This window comes from Mya arenaria, chromosome 16 (genome assembly GCF_026914265.1).
Source record: "Mya arenaria isolate MELC-2E11 chromosome 16, ASM2691426v1".
Classification (NCBI taxonomy): Eukaryota; Metazoa; Mollusca; class Bivalvia; order Myida; family Myidae; genus Mya; species Mya arenaria.
Window position 1 is genome coordinate 24,581,491 of NC_069137.1, and position 21,648 is coordinate 24,603,138.

The following is a 21,648-nucleotide window of genomic DNA, read 5'->3' on the forward strand; positions in this document are numbered from 1 at the left end:
TACGATACCGACCCAATAGGATACCTACCCAATAGGATACCCACCCAATGGGATACCTACCCAATAAGATACCTGCCCAATAGGATACCTACCCAATAGGATACCCACCCAATAGGATACCTACCCAATAGGATACCCACCAAAAAGGATACCCACCCAATAGGAGACCTACCCAATAGGATAACTACCCAATAGGATACCTACCCAATAGGATACCCACCAAAAAGGATACCCACCCAAGAGGATACCTACCCAATAGGATGCCTACGCAAGAGGATACCTACCCAATATGATACCTACCAAATAGGATACCCACCTAATTGGATACTCAACCAACAGGAGACCCACCCAATAGGATACTTACCCAATAGGATACCCACCCAATAGGGAACCTACCCAAGTGGATACCTACCCAATAGGATACCCACTTACTTCGATACTCAACCAATAGGAGACCTACACAATAGGATACTTACCCAATAGGAGACCCACCCACTGACTTGGAAACTCACCCAATAGGAGACCCACCCAATGGAATACTTACCCAATAGGATACCCACCCAATAGGATACCCACCCTATAGGATACCTACCTTATAGGATACCTACCCAATAGGATACCCACTTACTTCGATACTCAACCAATAGGAGACCTACACAATAGGATACTTACCCAATAGGAGACCCACCCACTGACTTGCAAACTCACCCAATAGGAGACCCACCCAATGGAATACTTACCCAATAGGATAAACACCCAATAGGAAACCTACCCAATAGGATACCTACCCAAGATGATACCTACCCAATAGGATACCCACCCAAGATGATACCTACCCAATAGGATACCTACCCAAGATGATACCTACCCAATAGGATACCCACCCAAGATGATACCTACCCAATAGGATACCTACCCAAGATGATACCTACCCAATAGGATACCTACCCAAGATGATACCTACCCAATAGGATACCTACCCAATAGGATACCTACCCAAGATGATACCTACCCAATAGGATACCTACCCAAGATGATACCTACCCAATAGGATACCTACCCAAGATGATACCTACCCAATAGGATACCTACCCAATAGGATACCTACCCAAGATGATACCTACCCAATAGGATACCTACCCAAGATGATACCTACCCAATAGGATACTCACTTAATTGGATACTCACACAATAGGACACCCACCGAATTGGGTACTTACCAAATAGGAGACCCACCCAATAGGATACCTTCCCAATAGGATACACACCCAATAGGAGACCCATCAAATATGATATCTATCCAAAAGGATACCTACCCAATAGGATACCCACCCAGTAGGATATCTATCCAATAAGACACTTACCGATTAGGATACCCACCCAATAGGATACCCACCCAATAGGATACCTACCCAAGATGATACCTACCCTATGGGTACTAGGAGACCCACCCAATAGGATACCCACCCAATAAGATACCCACCCAATCTGATTCCCACCCAATAATATTCCCACCTAATAGGATACCTACCCAAGAGGATACCTACCCAATAGGATACCCACTTAATTGGATATTCAACCAATAGGAGACCCACACAATAGGATACTTACCCAATAGGAGACCCACCCACTGACTTGGATACCCACCCAATAGGATATTTACCCAATAGGATACCCACCCAATAGGATAACCACCCTATAGGATACCCACCCAAGAAGATACCTACCCAATAGGATACCTACCCAAGAGGATACCTACCCAATAGGATACCTACCAAATAGGATACCCACCTAATTGGATACTAACCTAATTGGATACTCACCCAATAGGATACTCACCCAATAGGATATCTACCCAACAGGATACTCACTTAATTGGATACTCAACCAATGGGAGACCCACACAATAGGATACTTACCCAATAGGAGACCCACCCACTGACTTGGATACTCACCCAAAAGGATACTTACCCAATATAATACCCACCCAATAGGAAACCTACCCAATAGGATACCTACCCAAGAGGATACCTGCCCAAGAGGATACCTACCCAATAGGATACCCACTTAATTGGATACTCACACAATAGGACACCCACCCAATAGGATACTTACCAAATAGGAGACCCACCCAATAGGATACCTTCCCAATAAGATACATACCCAATAGGAGACCTACCCAATAGGATATCTATCCAATAGGATACCTACCCAATAGGATACCCACCCAGTAGGATATCTATCCAATAAGATACCTACCCATTAGGATACCCACCCAATAGGATACTGACCCAATATGATACCTACCCAAGAGGATACCTACCCTATGGGATACTTACCCATTAGGATACTTACCAAATAGGATACCCACCCAATAGGAGACCCACCCAACAGGATACTTACACAATAGGATACTCACCCAATAGGATACTCACCCAATAGAATACCTACCCATTAGGAGACTCACCCAATAGGATACCCAGCCAATAAGATACCCACCCAATCGGATTCCCACCCAAGAGGATTCCCACCTAATAGGATACCCACCCAATAGGAGACCTACCCAAGAGGATTCTCACCTAATTTGTAACTCACCCAATAGGATACCTACCCAATGGGATACTCATCTAATATAATACCCACGCAAAAGCTTACTCACCAAATAGGCGACACACGCAATAGGATACTCACCCAACTGAAGACCTACCAAATAGCGTACCTTACCAAAAGCGTACCTATCAAACAGGATACTCACCCAAAAGTGTACCTACCCAATAGGATACCCACCCAATATGAGATCCATTCAATAGCGTACACACCAAATAGGATACCAGCTCAATATCGTTACACACCAAATATCGTCCCATTGGTGCAAAAAGGTACCAAGCGACATTTTCATACTTTCGAGTAAATTGAATTTAAAGGTTTGGCGGTTCCTAAAAAATCAGAAAACGATTTTGCGACTTTAAATCTATAATCACTTTTCTCAAATGGTTTATTTAAATTGTTCCTTGAATTGCAAATCAATACAATGGATAATTAAGGTTAATTAGTTAATTTTGTATCATGGTACCTTCTTGCGTGAGGTGGTTAGGTAAAACAAATAATGTGAAAAGGAGCCATATGGCAATTAGTACCTTGTTGCATAAACCTCAGTTGGAATAATCAGATAAATCTGCATGCTGTAAGGGGCCTTATGTCATATGGTACCTTATTGCTTTATATATTAGGCATAAATGTCAAACACAAAACATAAGAAATGTTCATTGATCTTTAATATTGCAATATTTGGTACAATATGTCAAATATAAGTGATTATATTTATAAAATTATAGTATAGTAAACGTTATAATAATTCATTTATGGTGCAAAAATTTGAACAATATTACAAATAACAAGGCTATGTATCATGATTTTTAATTCCAGTTCAGTGTAAATGTACTAACGTTTATCATAATTATTACTCATGTAAACAGTTTTGCATTGCACACTGATTATATGTATGCACAAGATAGTGTTCACTGTTTTCCGCACAGAAATTATACATGATTTTACTACAAAAGGAAAGCATTTTCCAGTATAAAAAATGAATCTGTTCATTTTGAAATACTTAGCTTATTCAACATCAATATCTTCATCGTCTGATGACTGACACAACACCTATGTTTGTTATGCTGACATTAAGTGAGAGGTGATGAAATGATCTCCTTTGTGCAAAAGCCAACATTTCCGTCTACCTTGTTATGGTTGGTTAAGCTATTTCTAGAAATGAGTCCATTTCAAACGAAAAGTTCACAAATGTATTTTTGGTTGAGGATTTTCTTACCTAATCAATTTAACATGTAGCCAATTTTTGCGCATACAAGAGGTTGACAATTATAAGTTTGGACAGTGTTTTTCACAAATTTATTGTACTCTACCATATGGTTGTATTTGATTAAAACCACAACATACAGGTTCGTCTTTCGTGTAATCCATTGCGACGAACACACACAGACGTTTTTTGCTGTTTCTATACTTGAGTGAACAGAATCATTTGAAATTGTTCTGACACAAGAAACTTGTGACAAAGGGGTTTTAGTTGTGGTACTTGTAGGTGTGAACAGGAAGGATGATGTTACATACTGGTTTCTGTTTTGTCAGAGATGTACACAATCTTTTGCACATAACCTTTTTAACAAACTTACATAGTGTTTTTATGAGACATGTAGCTACCTCGGAGGATCCTCGTTTGCACTGGGTCTTGTTCCACAGCTGACAAAATACTTGTTTATTTCACAACGAATAAATGGTCAAATGGTCACATAGTTTTATACAGTAGTTAAGCTCAATGACATATGAAAAGAGAGTTGTAAGGCCTAAGCACTGCTTTGTGAGTCCAACGTTTCAACATAATCACTACTGAACGCTTTTGCTCTCTCTCTCTCTCTCTCTCTCTCTCTCTCTCTCTCTCTCTCTCTCTCTCTCTCTCTCTCTCTCTCTCTCTCTCTCTCTCTCTCTCTCTCTCTCTCTCTCTCTCTCTCTCTCTCTCTCTCTCTCTCTCTCTCTCTCTCTCTCTCTCTCTCTCTCTCTCTCTCTCTCTCTCTCTCTCTCTCTCTCTCTCTCTCTCTCTCTCTCTCTCTCTCTCTCTGGTTTGCAATATAGTGTTACACTGATTTTGACTTCTTTCTGATACATCATCAGTTATAAATTCATTTTATCTTTCTTTTGGTGCTCTGAAAAAGCAGTTTCCATCTCCATGGACGTTAGCTCGCTTATGTTCATTGCTGACAAGAAAGTTATCCAGTCGTGATGTGTGACTGTTGTACAATTGTTTGCATTTTATGTAACGTTATACTTATACTCTTTGCTCTTTCCAAGTGGCTCTAATTGTTAATTTTATTGTCTGTTCGCATCTCCTATTTTGTGAGAGTGTTATACTGTTCATTAGTTTTTGATGGACATCTCTCTGTGTTCTTTCCCGCTTCTTTTATTCGAGTCTTCATTTGCTAGATCTTGACATGTTTCGGAATTTTCTTCCATGAATTTTCTCGCTAAACCTCGGTTTCCGTTTATTGTTTCCTAATACAGTCTCATTTTCTGTATCAGTGGAAGTAAAAATTATGTTCTGATAAATATTTGGAGAAAATGACAATTTACAAAAAATATGATTGACTTTTGAAAGCGTGATGTCGGTGTGAATGGATAAGACTTAATAACTCGTCGAAAATAGTAACACTATTGTGGATAATGTAATTTGTGATTTTTTTTGAAGCTAAGTCATAATTTGAAATGTGAAGTTATCATATATAACAAAATATTGACACTATCATGACCTTTTTCTGAAGAACGAGTGGTAATGATATGTACTTTTGCTAGTTTGATTTAATCGCAAAAACGTTCTGTAAATCCTTTCACTGGGGTAAAGTAGTGTTTGTAACCTTAACAAGAGGTTATGTTGAAAATGTAATTAATGTTCAAAGCTACAAACAACCTTCACATATTGCTCCTTTATAAATGATTGTCATGTCTATTCCAATCAATAATGTTTAATTTGATAGTGCTCAACCAAGCGGATCATTTTCATAGTTGCAACTCAAACGGCACCATACAATTGAGAAATGCACACCAACATGGTAATATCGAAGAAGTATATTCATCGCCATGTTATATTTCGTTAATTTTTTATCACTCAGATATTCAAGAAATGACATAATGCTTTTAGGTTTGCAAGTGAAATATATGTATATCATTGTCAGAAATTATATATCGTCCATTACGCTTTTACACACAGGCCTGAAAATTCTCTATGTACGGTGTTAATACCATGATAAGGTGTCTATGAAGGTCAAAAACCATATTGTGTGAACAGTCATCGACAGTCAAGCAATGAGATCGCGTTGATTTGTGATATAATAAATGAGTTCTTAATGCAACTATCGAAACGATAACCCAATAAATGTTATTATGCAATACATTTTACAGTTACATGCGATCCGATTGATGAGATTACCGATAATTGTAAAAGAAAATATGGCATTTTCCGCATGATAAAATTAAGACACAGCCTCTTCGTTATTGCTTGTCTGGATGCAATGCTATTTCATGTAGTTTATATTGTATTTTAACGATAGTAAATAGTTTTTCTCGTGTATTACCTTTTGTTTATATTTTTTCTTGATCTGATACAAACTTTATTTCATACCAATTATCGTTTTTGTTTGCAATTCCTGATCAGAGGAAAACCACCTTGTAAAGTCAAACGTAACAAGTATGGTATCTTCACGGATTTAGTATCAATTAATCCTGTATAATGCTGAATTGTCTTAGCTCCTTTGTGATGCCATTGTGATAAAAAGTCGATAATGCATTATGTATCTAATGTCTAAAATATGTTGCGAAGATGCATTTTCTATTTCATACAGAACAAGAACTCCTAAGGGTATATATTCAGGAACATTATCATTCCAGGTCGAGATCCAGATTCAGAAATGGATTGTTTTTGTTTGTTGTTGTTGTGTTTTTTTCCATTACGTAAACGCTCAGTTTCAATGAAACAAACTCTCGTAACACAACAAGTAAGCATATTACAAAACTATTCTTAACATTTGTGCTTACAGATCAAAACGATCATATCCCTCGCTCCGTTCACCTCAAGTTAGAATCAGTATCAATCAACAAAACCAATGAATTTACACAATTTATTGAGATCAACAAACCCACCAATTTGTGCAAGGACGTGATTTAATATCTGCTTTCAATTATTATGTTTGTTTGATATGAAAACAAGCACAATGTATTGTGATCGAAAACGAAGAGTTGATACTTTGAGAATGTATCTTATATTTTTTCTTGCTAAATGAGCTTTGTCCTTTCAATATTTAACCAATACTCCGAGGAAACATATTCAGTTCAGGTTATGACAATTGCAAACTATTATTGTAGTGTGAAGAAATGACCATTATATCAGTCCATATTATTACTAATATATATTGTTCATTAAGAAAAAGATTCCAATGAATGGAAAACAATACCCGAATAATTCAATATTTGTAATAAACTAAATAAATTTACCCTTATGTCATAAATTTTTCCCTATGTCATAAAATCGTGATATAAACAAGTTACGGCCAGCAATTAACGTTATCATACACGTGAAATACTTTCTTCGTAAACGATTAATTCACATTCCTATGTATATCTGTATTTAAAGGTACTTTTTTCGTTCCACGAATTTGTTTAGCAATTTATACTGTTTTAACCCATCTTAAATGTTTAACAAAAGCTGTAAGCAGAGTGTGACCTATCTGAAGGCCATTTGTATAATTTATGGGCGATTTCAATAGATCATTGCTGAGTTGTAATAAATAGAAACATGGCTCTGAAGTTGGACAACTTTCCTTCATCTTGACACTCAGTACATTCATTAACCTTTGCGGTTGACCAGCCCAAAAAAACATTGCCTTGTCATATGAATCAAGATCCGGTTAAACAAATCAAAGTCAAGATTGAAAATATTTAAATAGGAAATAAAAATGTTATTAGCCAAATTATTCTTTATATAGCTTGCGACACAGGTATGAGCTAAATGAACCTAGAATTTAAAGGCAATGATAGATTAAATATATGAGCGTATTTTGATAGACGTTTTGTTGTGCGGTGCATATCTTAACTAGTTGTTAATGTATTATTTTCAAACTTTAAAGACTCTTATTGAGAAAGAAGTGCAGTCTGTGACTACTCTTGTTAAACATAACTTAAAGAAGCACTTGTTTTACTACTCATAGAAGGATGCTAAAACTATGTCAATAATTGAAAAGAAAAAAAAACTATAACAACTTACAGTTAGTTTTCAAACATATTGTTATCATTTAAAGCTAAACATAGAAAATGTGTCATATTTAGCATCATTTACTCCAGTATCATAAGGCAGATATATACATGTAAACATAATAAAAACGAAAATTAAACAAACAAAACATGTACCCCGATAACAGGTTTATACAAACATCATGTAAATATTTAAAATCTACCACTTGACCCGCCTTAACATGTGAGATTAAAAGCAAAACAATTCAAGTCTTCTTGTCCACTTATCAATATTTTACTAATTGCCTGGACAATAATATAAATATATAATTAGGTCCTGGAATATTTTTTGTTTTATAGAGAACCGTATCTGGTTGATGCTATCGAAATGTGACAATGGATTCACCAGGTCAAAGATGTTAAAATTCCTATTTTTTATTTTTATTTTCTAATGAATTATTTAAGCTCCAATACTTTTGGACCTTTTCACTTTAATATCAATCATTGGCCAGGTAGGTGATCCCAGTTGTATGGCTTCCAGGCACACAACATATTATGTTTGACTGCGAACAGAAGAAGCCAAAAATGAAGAAGAAAAGTTAGCTCTTATGGTAAGATTTGTGTCAAAAGCCTTGTTATTGCATTACAAATAGGGTCTAAAAACTACACGAATAAATCATTATATTTCAAAAGACATTATATCTGTTCTTAATCCAAGGGCTAGTCTATACTGGAATCAGAAACTTAGGAATAAAATAATCAGCAAACTGACAACGGCGCATGATATGAATACAAAACAAGTATCAAAGAGAAAGGATTGAATCGAATTACCCTTGATTCGCAGAATCACTTGTACTTTGTGGTACAACGTCTTCTGAAACGTGATATTCTTGAAATGGGAGCGAATTGTACCTGATATTATTAATAAACGTAAGAAAACTCATTTCAATATTCCAGATATGTATATTATCAAAGTCATAAATTAACAGTACACAAAACATGATTATGGACTAATCACGTTATTGACTGAACTATTCGACAAACTGCGACGCCTACGTTAATGGTAAAAATGAAAGAATGAAATGCATATATATATATTAGCATATTTACAGTTTCAAATCTAAAAGTACTAACGAGCGGCTTTATTGTTTTCATTCCAAAATTGATCAACTATGGAATTTTAGAAGTATTTTCAGCATGAAGCCAATTTCAGAAAGTGTTATTGATTCAGAAATGCATTTTGGTTTTATATGGTTTGAAAATTATTGTGATAATTTACTGATTGGCTATATCTTTTCATTTAAATATTAGCACATTCAAGTAAGAACTATCGCATATTAGCAGTAGCGATGTAAGCAGCAAAAGCCCATGTTCAACAAGTGGTATTGATTCAGAAATGAAATGTGTTTGATATGGTGTGAAGAGTATTAACTTTCGAATGTCTTGAAAGGATTTCAATGTATTTAAATTATTTAAGTTTCAGTGTAGAGACAATATATGATTGAAAGAAACAATAAAAAGACAATGTAATTGATGGGTTTGTTAATACAGACATAAACTATATATTTCTATATATCACATAACATGTTTTGTTATGAACGTTATTTAAGATTTAAGTTTGTGATTACAAGTTTTAATTACGTAACCGCTTTCATCTCCTATTGGTTTGGGCGTCCTCCCACAGAGCAGGAGGTTGGAGATTTGAGCCCAACACGCTTCGAGTTCTTGTATGGCCGATTGCTGACTCTTCAGCTAGTTAAAGTGACACTCTCATTCAAAATCAATACATACAAATGAATAACAAACATACATTTTGACTGATAAATCTTTAACTACTTACTGAATAATGTATCTATAGAAAATTTAATAACTGATAACAATATTGTAGCCTTGTATTCAAAAGTTGAAAACGCAAAAGTATTCAATGATTGGTGAATGATAAATTATATACTGTGATCTACTATACTCTCATAAGGTAGAAATACTGTGCTTTATGCACATTTCTTTCAAATTAAAACAGGTATCCTTGATAATAACCATTTTTATCGACATTTATTCATCCTTTTTGGAAAAATAAAACATTAGTATAAATTGTGGTAAATCTAACGTGGGAGTAAGAGTGCATCTTTAAATGAAATATGTACCAATTGCATTCCTGCCAGACGTCGACGACGCCGGAAAACATGGACCATACACACGTATGCCTCAAGTTCTGCGCAGCAAACAAGAAATCGTGAAATAAATAACTCAAAGTATTACATATGACTATTTATTATCAAATTTATGGAGAAAACAGGAACGGAAATAACTTAAAAATGTTTTAAATGACTTTTTAAGCGATAGTTGGAAGTAAGTAACCTATCACGTATTATCATGCCGTCATCTGTTCATTTTATATTAGCACTTTATTAAGCTTTTTGACAAGTATCTATAGATCAGTTCAACCTGAAACTCTTATAACACATAACATATAACAAACTATTCAACATAAAAGGGAAGTACACAATCGGCAAGTTATATTAGGACTTTATTTAACTTTTTAACATGTATCTATGGATCAGTTCATCCTTATACATGCATGACGTATAATAAATAACACACTATTCAACAAAAAAGGGAGGTACAATATTAGCAAGTTAGAAACGCAAACACTAACAATCGGCGTCCGTTCCCTGTTTGTCACATGACGCTATGCGGTTCCGTCCTATTGTGTAACCTGCTGAAAAGACAAAACACAATTGAAAAAATTAAACTGTGCAACAGGTACTTTGCCTGAACCGATCTGCAATAAGTCGACTATTTGTTCAGAAACAATTGAATGATTGACACCACCAACGGATATAGCTCCCAAAGTCGTATGCGCCGTCAACCAGTAAAGAACAATACGATTTACCTTATTCGAAAAACTATCCTAGGTCTGGCTTTGATAGATACACAGATATGAGATTGTAGGATGCCTGGTGCGCACAGATTAAAACATTTAGACATAAAATATAATATATACACACAAATCACGATTTGTTGACTTTGAAATATTACAAAGTAATTTCTCATCATATTTCAGTCGAAATAAAGAGAAAAAATCACATTAAAAATATAGTCTTATTTATTTTAACATACTATCATTCATCATTTATTAACAAGCTATACTCTTTGAAACAGCAACAAATTTACATGTGGTCACAGTGCATCACCATTTATCATTATTTACTGATAGTTATGAACCAGATTATTTGTTTGATGAATTCCTTTATTTAGTTCGGTCGAACAATAGAACTTCACCATTATTTTGTTAAACCTACAGAAACAAGCTCAATAGCCAAAAGTTTAAACATAAACCCCGATCAATGGCACAGGGTAAACGCCTAAGACAAGGAACACAAAAACAAAAAATCACAAACAAGAAACATGGATCAGCAGCACAAAATTCCACAAACAACACAGTGTAAATATACGGTATAAAAATCAAGGTAATTTTATTAAAGATTGTTAGGGACCGCCTTTGAACGATCGTTATAAAGAAATTGCCTATGATTCTAAGATTGGATGGGCAGTTAAACTTAACCGTACTCTAATTACCAGATTGGATGGGAAATATAACTCCACCATACCTTAATTACAAGATTGGATGGGTAATATTAGTCCACCATACCTTCTTAGCCAGATTGGATCAGTAATATAACTAATCCATACCTTAATTACCAGATTGGGTCGGCAATATACCTCCTCCATAACCTAATTACCAGATTGGATGGGTAATATAACTCAACCATACCTTAATTACCAGATTGGACGAGCAATATAACTCCCCAATAACCTAATTACCAGATTGAATGGGTAATATAACTCCTCCATACCAAAATTACCAGATTGGATGGGCACTATAACTCCACGAAACCTTAAATACCAGATTAGATCGGCACTATAACTCCACTATACCTTAATTACCAGATTGGATGGGCACTATAACTCCACGATACCTGATTTTCCAGATTGGATGGGCAATATCACTCAACCATACATTAATTACCAGATTGGATGGGTAATATTTCTCCACGATACCTTAATTGCTAGATTGGATGGGCACTACAACTCTTCTTTACCTTAATCAACAAATTTGATGAGTAATATTACTCCACTATACCTTAATTACCAGATTGGATTGGTAATATAACTCAACCGTACCCTATTTGCAAGATTGGATGGGTAATATAATTCCACCGTACCTTAATTACCAGATTGGATGTTCAATAAACTCCACAATACCGTAATTACCAGATTGGATCGGCAATATAAGACAACAATACCTGTAATTCCATCACACAGTCAGTGCCAGGATAAGACGGCAGGTTCAGCTCGTATTTTTGTTCCAAAGTACGAGGGACAAATTTCCCGCAAAGGTAGTGGTGCTTTCCTTTGAACAGGCGAGCACACTGTTTAGGAGCAGATAGTGAGATAAGCAGTTCGGGTTGAAGACCATTAGGATCGCCTTTTTCAACGTCCCATCCAAAAACATTACGGATCAGATAGCGAGATCAGAAACACCGTTATAGGCCGTTTGGGTCTCAAAGCTGAACTAAATGGAGCAAATTTTGAGATCAGTAGATCAAGGTCCATATTCATAAATTAATCAAGTCTCAAATTGAGAAATCTTCTTCTTATTCTACAATTATTATAAGACGAGCAATGGATAGTAATGGTTATATACTTTGCAAAAATCCTCCTTAACATATTTTTAAACACATTGGCCAAAAATATAAACCTGATTCCATATAATTTTATAAAGCATTTTTTTCTAATGCATGGTATCAAAATTAGAATCAATACGTTAGTGAACTTACATAAACTTAACAACAATATAGCAGTAACGGATATAAGTAGATCAGAATAGAAATTGATTGGATGAATTCTCACTAACGTTTACAAATTAAATGGTATCGTTCAGAACTGTCCAATATCGGACCATTTTGACAGGTATGAAGACTAATAAACACCTGCTACTTTTCATCAGTTGAAAGTCAAGTGAAAATAGTAGTATATGAATAGTAAATGTGTGAAAATTGAAACCCTAGCTCTGGTTTACCCAATTTGATATTTTAGCTATAAAAGGGTTTTTTATGTTCCACATGTGTATGTTTATAGTTGTTTAAAGATATTAACTTCATTTAAAGGCTACCGTATAAACCTATATATCTTCTGCCAACGCACATATACACGTATCATACACATTACACGTACATAAGCCATTCGTGTTTAAAGTTTTGGACTACCTGAGGGAACATCAATGCTGCAAATGGGCGACTCAACCTTTTTTAGCGTCTCCATCAACGGTTCAAATTCCGGTATCACCGGCGCTAGAAATACATGGACAATGAATTAAAACTTATCATTTCATTTTAATATCACCTAAAAAGCATATTTTCAGTAATATTAGATCATACGTTTAACAAGGGTTGATATTAACGAATAATTTGTATACGCCTTTGGAAAATTGCACATATAAACTATGACCTGGACAACTAAACAAACAAACAAACAACATATTGTTCACGCAATGTATTACATGTATGTTTGGACATTATAAGAATAAGTAGGTGGGATTGGAAGATGTCAAAACATATGCGTTGTATGAAATAAAAAGAAAATCATTTGTTTCCAGAAATATGTTTTCTTATTGCAAAATACCTTACCATTAAAACTTTATCCTCTCAAGGCATCAGAAAGAAAGTTGTTCGTGTCTAATATAAGGGAAGCATACCTTTGAAACTAAATCCAAACAAGGCATCGGCTACGAAGTTGTACGAGTCGGTTATAAGGTGAGCTTCTGATGGGAAGAAAGATAAAACATGCATGTCCATCCCTTCACATTGCTTGTACAGTGCGTCGAACAGGGGTTTGGATGGCCGCGTCGGGTAAAATATGGTTGGTTTGTAGCCCTACAATTTACAAGAGAAAAACTGCTTCGAGAATTGTACCTTCCTTCATATGCATGGTAAACGGGTTTGGATAGCTGCTAGGTAGTTCAATATCTTTAGAATGGTATTTCGATATCTTTAGAATGGGACAAATAAAAAGAAATATTGACGACAATGTTTCAGATTTATCTTGCTTGTGCACAGCTTTGGCTTCAGATTGGTCGTATACTAATTAACCTTATACACATGAAAATCCTACTACGTATATGATTATGAGGTTATTTTCTCCATCAGGCAACACATTGACAAATATTTCCCTTGTTTCCCGATCGGAAAATTTCATCAATAACTCAAAGTAGTTGTACATATAGACAGCCTAAGGCCTCTTGTTGATAATTTGTTTACATTGCAATGCCTAATACAAAAAATATTTGTCAAGACCATGCGGCAAATTTCACAGGCTTTTGATTATATGGGTCACAACAAACTTTTCATTATAATGACAAACAAAGGAATAAAAGGTAAGCTCATAAACGTAATACTATCGATGTATTCTAAACTCAAGGCTCATGCTAACTTAGATAATTTTGGTTGCTCTTTTGATGACGTCATAACAAATGATGACGTAAATGCAAAAAGGTTTATGCTCCTTAGTGTTGTAAGTGTAATTTATATTTGTTTTCTCCAATATATTTTTTTAATCAATGATCTATGTCAATATCTTGACTTTTTACTGCACGCAGATGATGTGGCAAAGTGTGCTGATACTGCTGTATTAAGAAACGCAAGCCCACAACGCCGTAATGAAAATTGGACTCTTAATGGTTTTATCGTCAAAATTACATCAATGTACAAATATATGGGTTTATTGTTTACTACAACATAATTCTGGTCTGTAGCAGCTCAGGCAAGGAAAGCTATTTTCAAGTAAAAACTACCAGTTGTCATTTGGTACGTTTAACAATATTGATTTTTTTTTGATTTTTTTTAAAACAATGGTCTCCCCGATATTGAGATTTGGCACAGAAATTTTGGGTTTCAAGGAATTTAAGGAGATTGAACAAGTACAGCTTTTCTTTTGTAAATATTTTAAAGATTCCCTAAAAATCAAAATATAGACACATTGCCGAGCATCCAGTTCAATATGTCCGAGCAGAACTTACAAACATGTTCACCTGCCTAGCATAAAGTAACGTTACAAACATGTGAATATGTCTAGCACAAAGTGTACTTACAAACATTTAAAACATGTAAAAGCCTAAAACATCTTTAGCAACAAGGTTTTCATAGGTTAGGAGGTGTGCGTTTTCAGTTTTGCCTTGTTATCTTTCAGCTACAACAAATATAGTTGGAAGGATTTGGCTTGTATCTGTATTGTTTCAATCTAGATATTAAGGCCTTCCGTTTTAACTCTCAATTTATTTAATACAGTTCCAGGTTTGGATGTGAGTTCTCTCTCTCATACCTCTGACTGATTTAACTAAAATATCACGTAACATTGCGTGAGCGTTCCTCCATATGCCAAATGAAGGGTATCATAACAATGAAGAGTTGAAAGAAATGTATTGATAAATGCAAAGGTTAATGTTAGAGTCGTGGTTGTCATGAAATCCAATTAGTCGTATCATTTTGAGAAAACTAACATTATTAAATTCATTACTGAACACATGTCGTAGGCTACTATATTCCAGATGTTTTCATGCTGCTTTTTTCCCCTTTATCTAAAGCACAATTAGATCTACACCAAGTCAAGGTTCAGAAAATAATCCAGACTCAAGTTAAGATCGAAAGATGCAACGGTTTATGGCAATATAAACACGCAAAGTTAAATCCATTTATAGCATAATCAATGAGTTTTGCTTTAATCTATTTTTTAAACATAATATGCAAATTCTATATGTTAAATACATTGATCTCTTGTAAATGGTTGATGCTTTGTTTAGAAAACAAACATATATATTCGAGATGATGTAATAAACTGATGACACAAACATTTTATATACATTTCTGCTGAAAGGAATAAATTTGCACGTAAGATATTAAAAATAGATGAAGTAAAAAGTATGACTTTTGAGCCGTTTTGATTTTATCAGTCCCGCAAAAAAAATGACATATTGTCTTATATGTCTTCGATTGGAAACAGTTTTTCACCATTTACTGAGAACAAAAACAAAAATTGAGTGCATTGTAATTAGATGAAAGTATTAAAGTGTAATAACGATAATTTAAGTTCCACGAATATGTAGAAAACAGTTGTATACATGATCTAGGTTGCTATTCAACCATTGAATTGATAAATAATAAGTGTTTGATAATCGGATTACATTTGTTATCGATACTCGATTCGAATTTGCCTTTGGATTACTCTTGAAAGTTCATAATATCATTTGGGAATACATTCTTAAAACTCACTGTCATCGTGATCATTTAAATGTTTTTACCTGGAATCAGTAAGTGTCTATATTCATGCTGGTTTAAACAGTAAGTACATTTCCATTACACTTTACTGTCAAAAATAACTTTAGAAACAACATAACAGAAAACACATGCATACTAATTAGTAATCAGTTGCAAAACGATATACACCACATGAAGTAAATGATTTGCATTTTATCCATTTAATAGCATATTTAATAATTGTTTTCCTTTGAAACCATATTGACATTAAAATTCCAAAAAAATATCTTAATTTAATAACATTTTACAAAAAAGTAATTTACATCAAATACAATCGATATTAAAAACGGTTTTACGATCATAATGCAACGAGCCTGGATTCCTATGGTGATCGATAATTGCAAAAGGAGGTACTTTTGGGAGAATTTGGAATGATTTGAGCCAATATGTTTTAATTTACTTCGTTTTTGTAAAAGAATGACCTCCGTTTTTTAAATGAGCACAACGACAATTGTCCGGTGAGAAAAAAGTAACATTTGCTGGATTTTTAACGCATAACAAAAACAAAATTCATGAATACTGGAAGTAATTTAATCGACAACGATCTTGGACAACCACTATCGATTGCCGCCGATATGACATTGTCAGCGACGATTTATGGATTGTACTCAATAATTGTTTTATTACTTACTAAATATATTAATGTTCGACATTCATTTAAAACATAACAACATTCGGACCTTACAAGAACAATACGATATTACCTATTACCTAATATACTTGACCCTAGGTATATCCTCACTGCTGTTATCGGAATGTTCGTGTCTATGTTTATCCTTTTTGTGACTCAATTTTCGTCGAAATGACAAACGACTTACATTAATTCGATCCATTTAATTCGATCAGAAATGGTGTCCTGGATATTTGTCAGGAATGTTAAATAACGTCAATGCGCAACAAACACTGCAGGGAAGTATGCAGACACATATCTCCCCCAACATCGGCCGACACTAATTGCACATAAGCCACTTTCCCCTGTTGGTCAAAGATATTCACGCTTCGTTGTGTACCGAGGGCAAAATCTAGTAGTCATGAAGAAGATTAGTTCAGTAAATTGTCCCACGGTATTTATGTAGTATACCGGAATTAAATTCCGTGGTTTCCGACGATTGTGTCAAACATGCGTATTCCACGTTCGTAAACAAATACATGTTTCCCTCGTAATGTCCGCAACAGAAATATTTTCTGCAATAAATGTGAACTATGAAATAGTACACTATAGCAGAGAAATCACGATGTATGGAACTTTTCGTTATCTATATCCCTGCCATATTGGCCAAGATAAAGACATTAAAAGCACAGGGACATTGTCTTAAATTTCTCGTACTAAAATATCTATATCGTTTGTTAAATTGAAAAAAGGTAATCAACCGCATTAACAGATTCACTAGTAAAAGTGATCATAAATATTTCGGTCTTAGCAGACAGGATACTGGATAATAAACCTGTATTTGTTGCGTTTACATGAGCTATTTAAATCTTATGGCTTTCAAAGAGAGCATTTTTTGTCTATAAGCTGGCTATTTTCTTGGAATTATTCAGTTTATATTCAGTGTTTTAATATCTCCGTTCGGTGCATTTAATATCTAAAATTTCTTCATTTTAGAAAATTTGTTGACAGCCAATTGATGTATTGCCCTAACCTAACAGTTCTTGCAATTGAGTATTTGTTACAAGACTTAAGGCATGGAAAATGCAATTTTGAAACAAACCGAAACAGCAAAAAGGAAATGAATAAGAGGTTGCTTTTTTAAATGGCGCCTGTCTCCCCCATTGTGTGGCCGTTTCTTAGTTATTCAACGAGAAACCGCTTTTTATTTAAGACAAATGGGTCAAACAAGATTTGCATTGAAACTAAAAAACGAATCAAAGATTATGCGCCTACCACAACGCCGAGTGTGTTTAGGAGCGTTTGAGATTTTAGAAGGTAGTCATATCCAAAGTAATAAGTGAAGGGTTTTCAGTGTGTTTTTGCCTTTCTTTTTGAGCCCAAATTCGGCCCAATCCTCTCATAATTAAAGGAAACACAAATCCGTTCATTTGAAGATTTTGTATTGGGCGCATTAAATAAATTTAAACAGAGATATCTAACTAATATGTGCATTTGTTGTAAGCATTCTTATTTCCTTTTCCATATCCAGAAAACCCTTTTCTGATCCCTCTTGTTTTTTTTTTTCCTTTACCCAGGTAAAAATGTCCCGTTTTAGGAAAACTGTTGTATATTTTGTGCCTTAATCAAATTTAATGAGAAATACATACCTAATATGTAATTCATAAGCATTCTAAATTACTGTTCCATAACCAGCATAACGTTTTCTGATCCCGTATCAACCCATGTGTTGAATGCTACCTTTTACACATTGCTTCGGATTATTTCAGGAACATACTGTTTCTCTCATTGAAACTGTTCTGAAAAATACAGCCGGTCAAATTGTGCTTATATTGCAGAACAAGAACTCAATCATAAACGCGATTGATTTATGACGCAATTTCCGTATTGGTACTTCAGGGAATTGGCCTGTCAAAGCTTAGTGCAGTTTATTTCCTTTAAATAAGACCTTATTTAAATGAGGCATAAAATACAAGAATTATCTCGATAGAAAGGTTTTCTGGTTTCCTTTTCCACGTCCAATTCGATGTATGAACATGTGTTCGTCTGTTAACTTACGCGTGTTTACCAACCGAGCTCGACGTGATACAAAACGTCAAATCAGGCGACCTATCATAATATCCTGTAAGTATTTAACTGGTATTAAAACTACATGTATACGCAATTTGCTCTTGTGAATGATGAACTTAAAAATAACTTCAATACTCTTGAATCATATTAATAATATTTCTCAATCAATTTCTAGCAAAATTCTCAATCGTAAGAACTCGGCGTTTTTCGGCACGCTTCTTGATAAAACTATGCGTGGCCTCCATTAATATTCTAAATCAAAACAACTCGGAAATTTCCGACCAGCTACGATACTATACTAGTAGTACTAGTAGTAGTATCTTTTATTTCCAACACACTTTAAAGGAATATGAGATGTCTGGAATACTTATTTCACACAATAATGTCAATTCAGAATATTTTTTTTACTAATTATAAGCTTAATAGACAGATGTTAATGAATGATAAAGTCAGTAAAAATGTCGATGAGTAATTAGAGCAATAAAAGGCGAATAATAGCATTTTAAATATCAATGCCAATAAAACAATCCATTAAGGTATTGTGGCCAATCACACTAGTGTTTTAACATGTTATATACATGAATTTACGATCGAGGCACAGCCGTATTTATTGAGCGGTTAAAACACTTTCCAACAGCTGCATGACTGCACCAAGTTCAGGCTTTTTACACGGTTGCTTTCACCTTATAAACAACAAACATGATTGATTATGCAGACGGTAATTCTGAGAGGTAAAGATTAATATGCATAGCAATGCCATTTGTTGATAGGTAAAAACCACTTCCCAAATGGTCATAAACTGTGTGACTACAACAAATAAAGGTTGCTTATTTTCCGTTGGCTTCACAATTCCATATTTTCTAAACATAGATTTATAACGCAGACGGTAATTCTGAGAAGCTAAGATTGATTTGAAAAAAATATTATGCCATTTGGCTTTCATTGTCTTATTATTTTCTTCCGAATACGTTTATTTCGGTATAAATTCTGTATGACTAAACTATGGATTGTTTACCTACGTCTGGCTTGGGCTTAATGTTTCATACCCATGTCGCGACAATTCATTTCATGAAATATTTCTGATAATCGAAACATTGTTAAAACAAACTTTGAGAACGAACCATAAGATAAACAATGTAAAGAAAACCTGTTACAAGATACACAAACCGGTTAATTAAAAGTGTTTTTTGAAAAAAAGCTGTATTAATCCGGACAGAAACTATTTACTCTAACGTTTGAATAAACACAATCAATGCTGCTGCCAAGAAAAACAAACTTGTTTCGAAAATCGATTAAGTCAAATGTTTTGGGGGTTTTATTCAGGGTTTCGTTTATTTATGGTATTTGTAATTGTGTATGTCTTGTAGGTTTATTTTTTGGTGTTCTGTGATGTTAATATGTCTGTGTCTATAGTTCATTGTCATTTCGACCCTTGCCTTAACAATGATTTGTTTTTTCGACTACTGGGCTTGTCCCTAAATTATTCATTGTAGTATTGAAAAACACGATCAAAACTGTTGCAAAGAAAACAAATTTGTTCCGACTTACGTGCAAAAAACAGAAAAACAACAAATAACTAGAAACAAGAAATGCATATATCACCGTCGTATCTCGAAAGCTTTAATCAACAAAATATATTGCCAATGTGATAAAACACATGTGATCTGAATCTAAACCTTAAACAATAGATGATGTCTTGAAGCTGCACTCATTGGTCGTTTTGATAATTTCATTTTTGTCTTGGAATTCGGAAATATTTGTGTTAATGTTGGGAACGAGTGATACAATACTTTTGACAAATAGTATATCGCTGTGTTTCATATTTACGTTCGTAAATTGATGTTCTATGGCTAAAAGCGTAAATAAAGCGTTAAGAAAAATGACATTTTTTCGGCAAATTCAAAACCAATTGAGATCCATTCTATTGTTATCTGAAATGACTGAATTGAAGACATAGATACCAAACTAAGTTCATTCTGAGACAAAAACTAAAATAATGTCAAAACTGTCAATCTGTGAGAGTGAACCTATAACGGTTAACAATGTCGTAAGGAGAGAGCAAAATTTCCCCAAGGAAACACATTCAAAACACATTCATTCACTCTTATTGTAATATAAATAAAACGGTTCTCTGGAAACATGTAATGCCGCTTACCCAATCTATTCAATGCTAGTCATGTTTTCCCATGTTGGAAATAACTAGTCAACACAAACATTTAATTCAACAAAACAAATGTTGCTCTATTAAATATAAGGCAATATAGGATACATTTATTTCCAAATGTGGGTCTTGTAATATATGCCTAGTGAAATTAAGTATATAAGTAATGTAGAAAAAAAGAAACGAAGATGTTTATGTCAATAAAGCATTATTATTATCGTTTCAAAGCATATAACAAAATTTAAGTGCTTCAATATACTTAAACATGTTTTTAGTCTTAATATGTATCTATCAGACAAACTGCAAAACGACAGAAAATGTGTTCGGAGATAAGTGCAAATGATAATAAATAAATGGAATAAAAACGAACAAATAACTCTAGCATCCGGAATAATTATTCTACAAAATACAGTTGCAATCTGGTACATCATTATGGTGTAATCTGATTCAACACAGAGCGTTACTTGATGTCTTAAAAACGAGAGCAAGAATCCCCGGAGGAAGAAGTTGATATTCTGCTTAATCAATGATGAAAACTACACTCTAAATCGCAATGCATGTTTCAATAGAAAACCTAAATAATTATTTATAGGATGCATTCAGAAAATCTGATTCACACGAAATAACTATTACAATAGTTTAATGTT

At 34.3% G+C, this 21,648-nt stretch overlaps 1 protein-coding gene and 1 pseudogene across 1 annotated transcript in view; one reads left to right on the forward strand and one right to left on the reverse strand.

Annotated features, from left to right (window-relative positions):
• Positions 1–21,648, reverse strand: part of LOC128221513 (NAD(P)H-hydrate epimerase-like) — a 46,454-nt pseudogene that overhangs the window by 21,110 nt on the left and 3,696 nt on the right.
• The window catches only part of LOC128221514 (angiopoietin-2-like), a 72,944-nt gene that overhangs the window by 4,100 nt on the left and 47,196 nt on the right, over positions 1–21,648 (forward strand). The gene's annotated exons all lie outside the window — the stretch shown is intronic.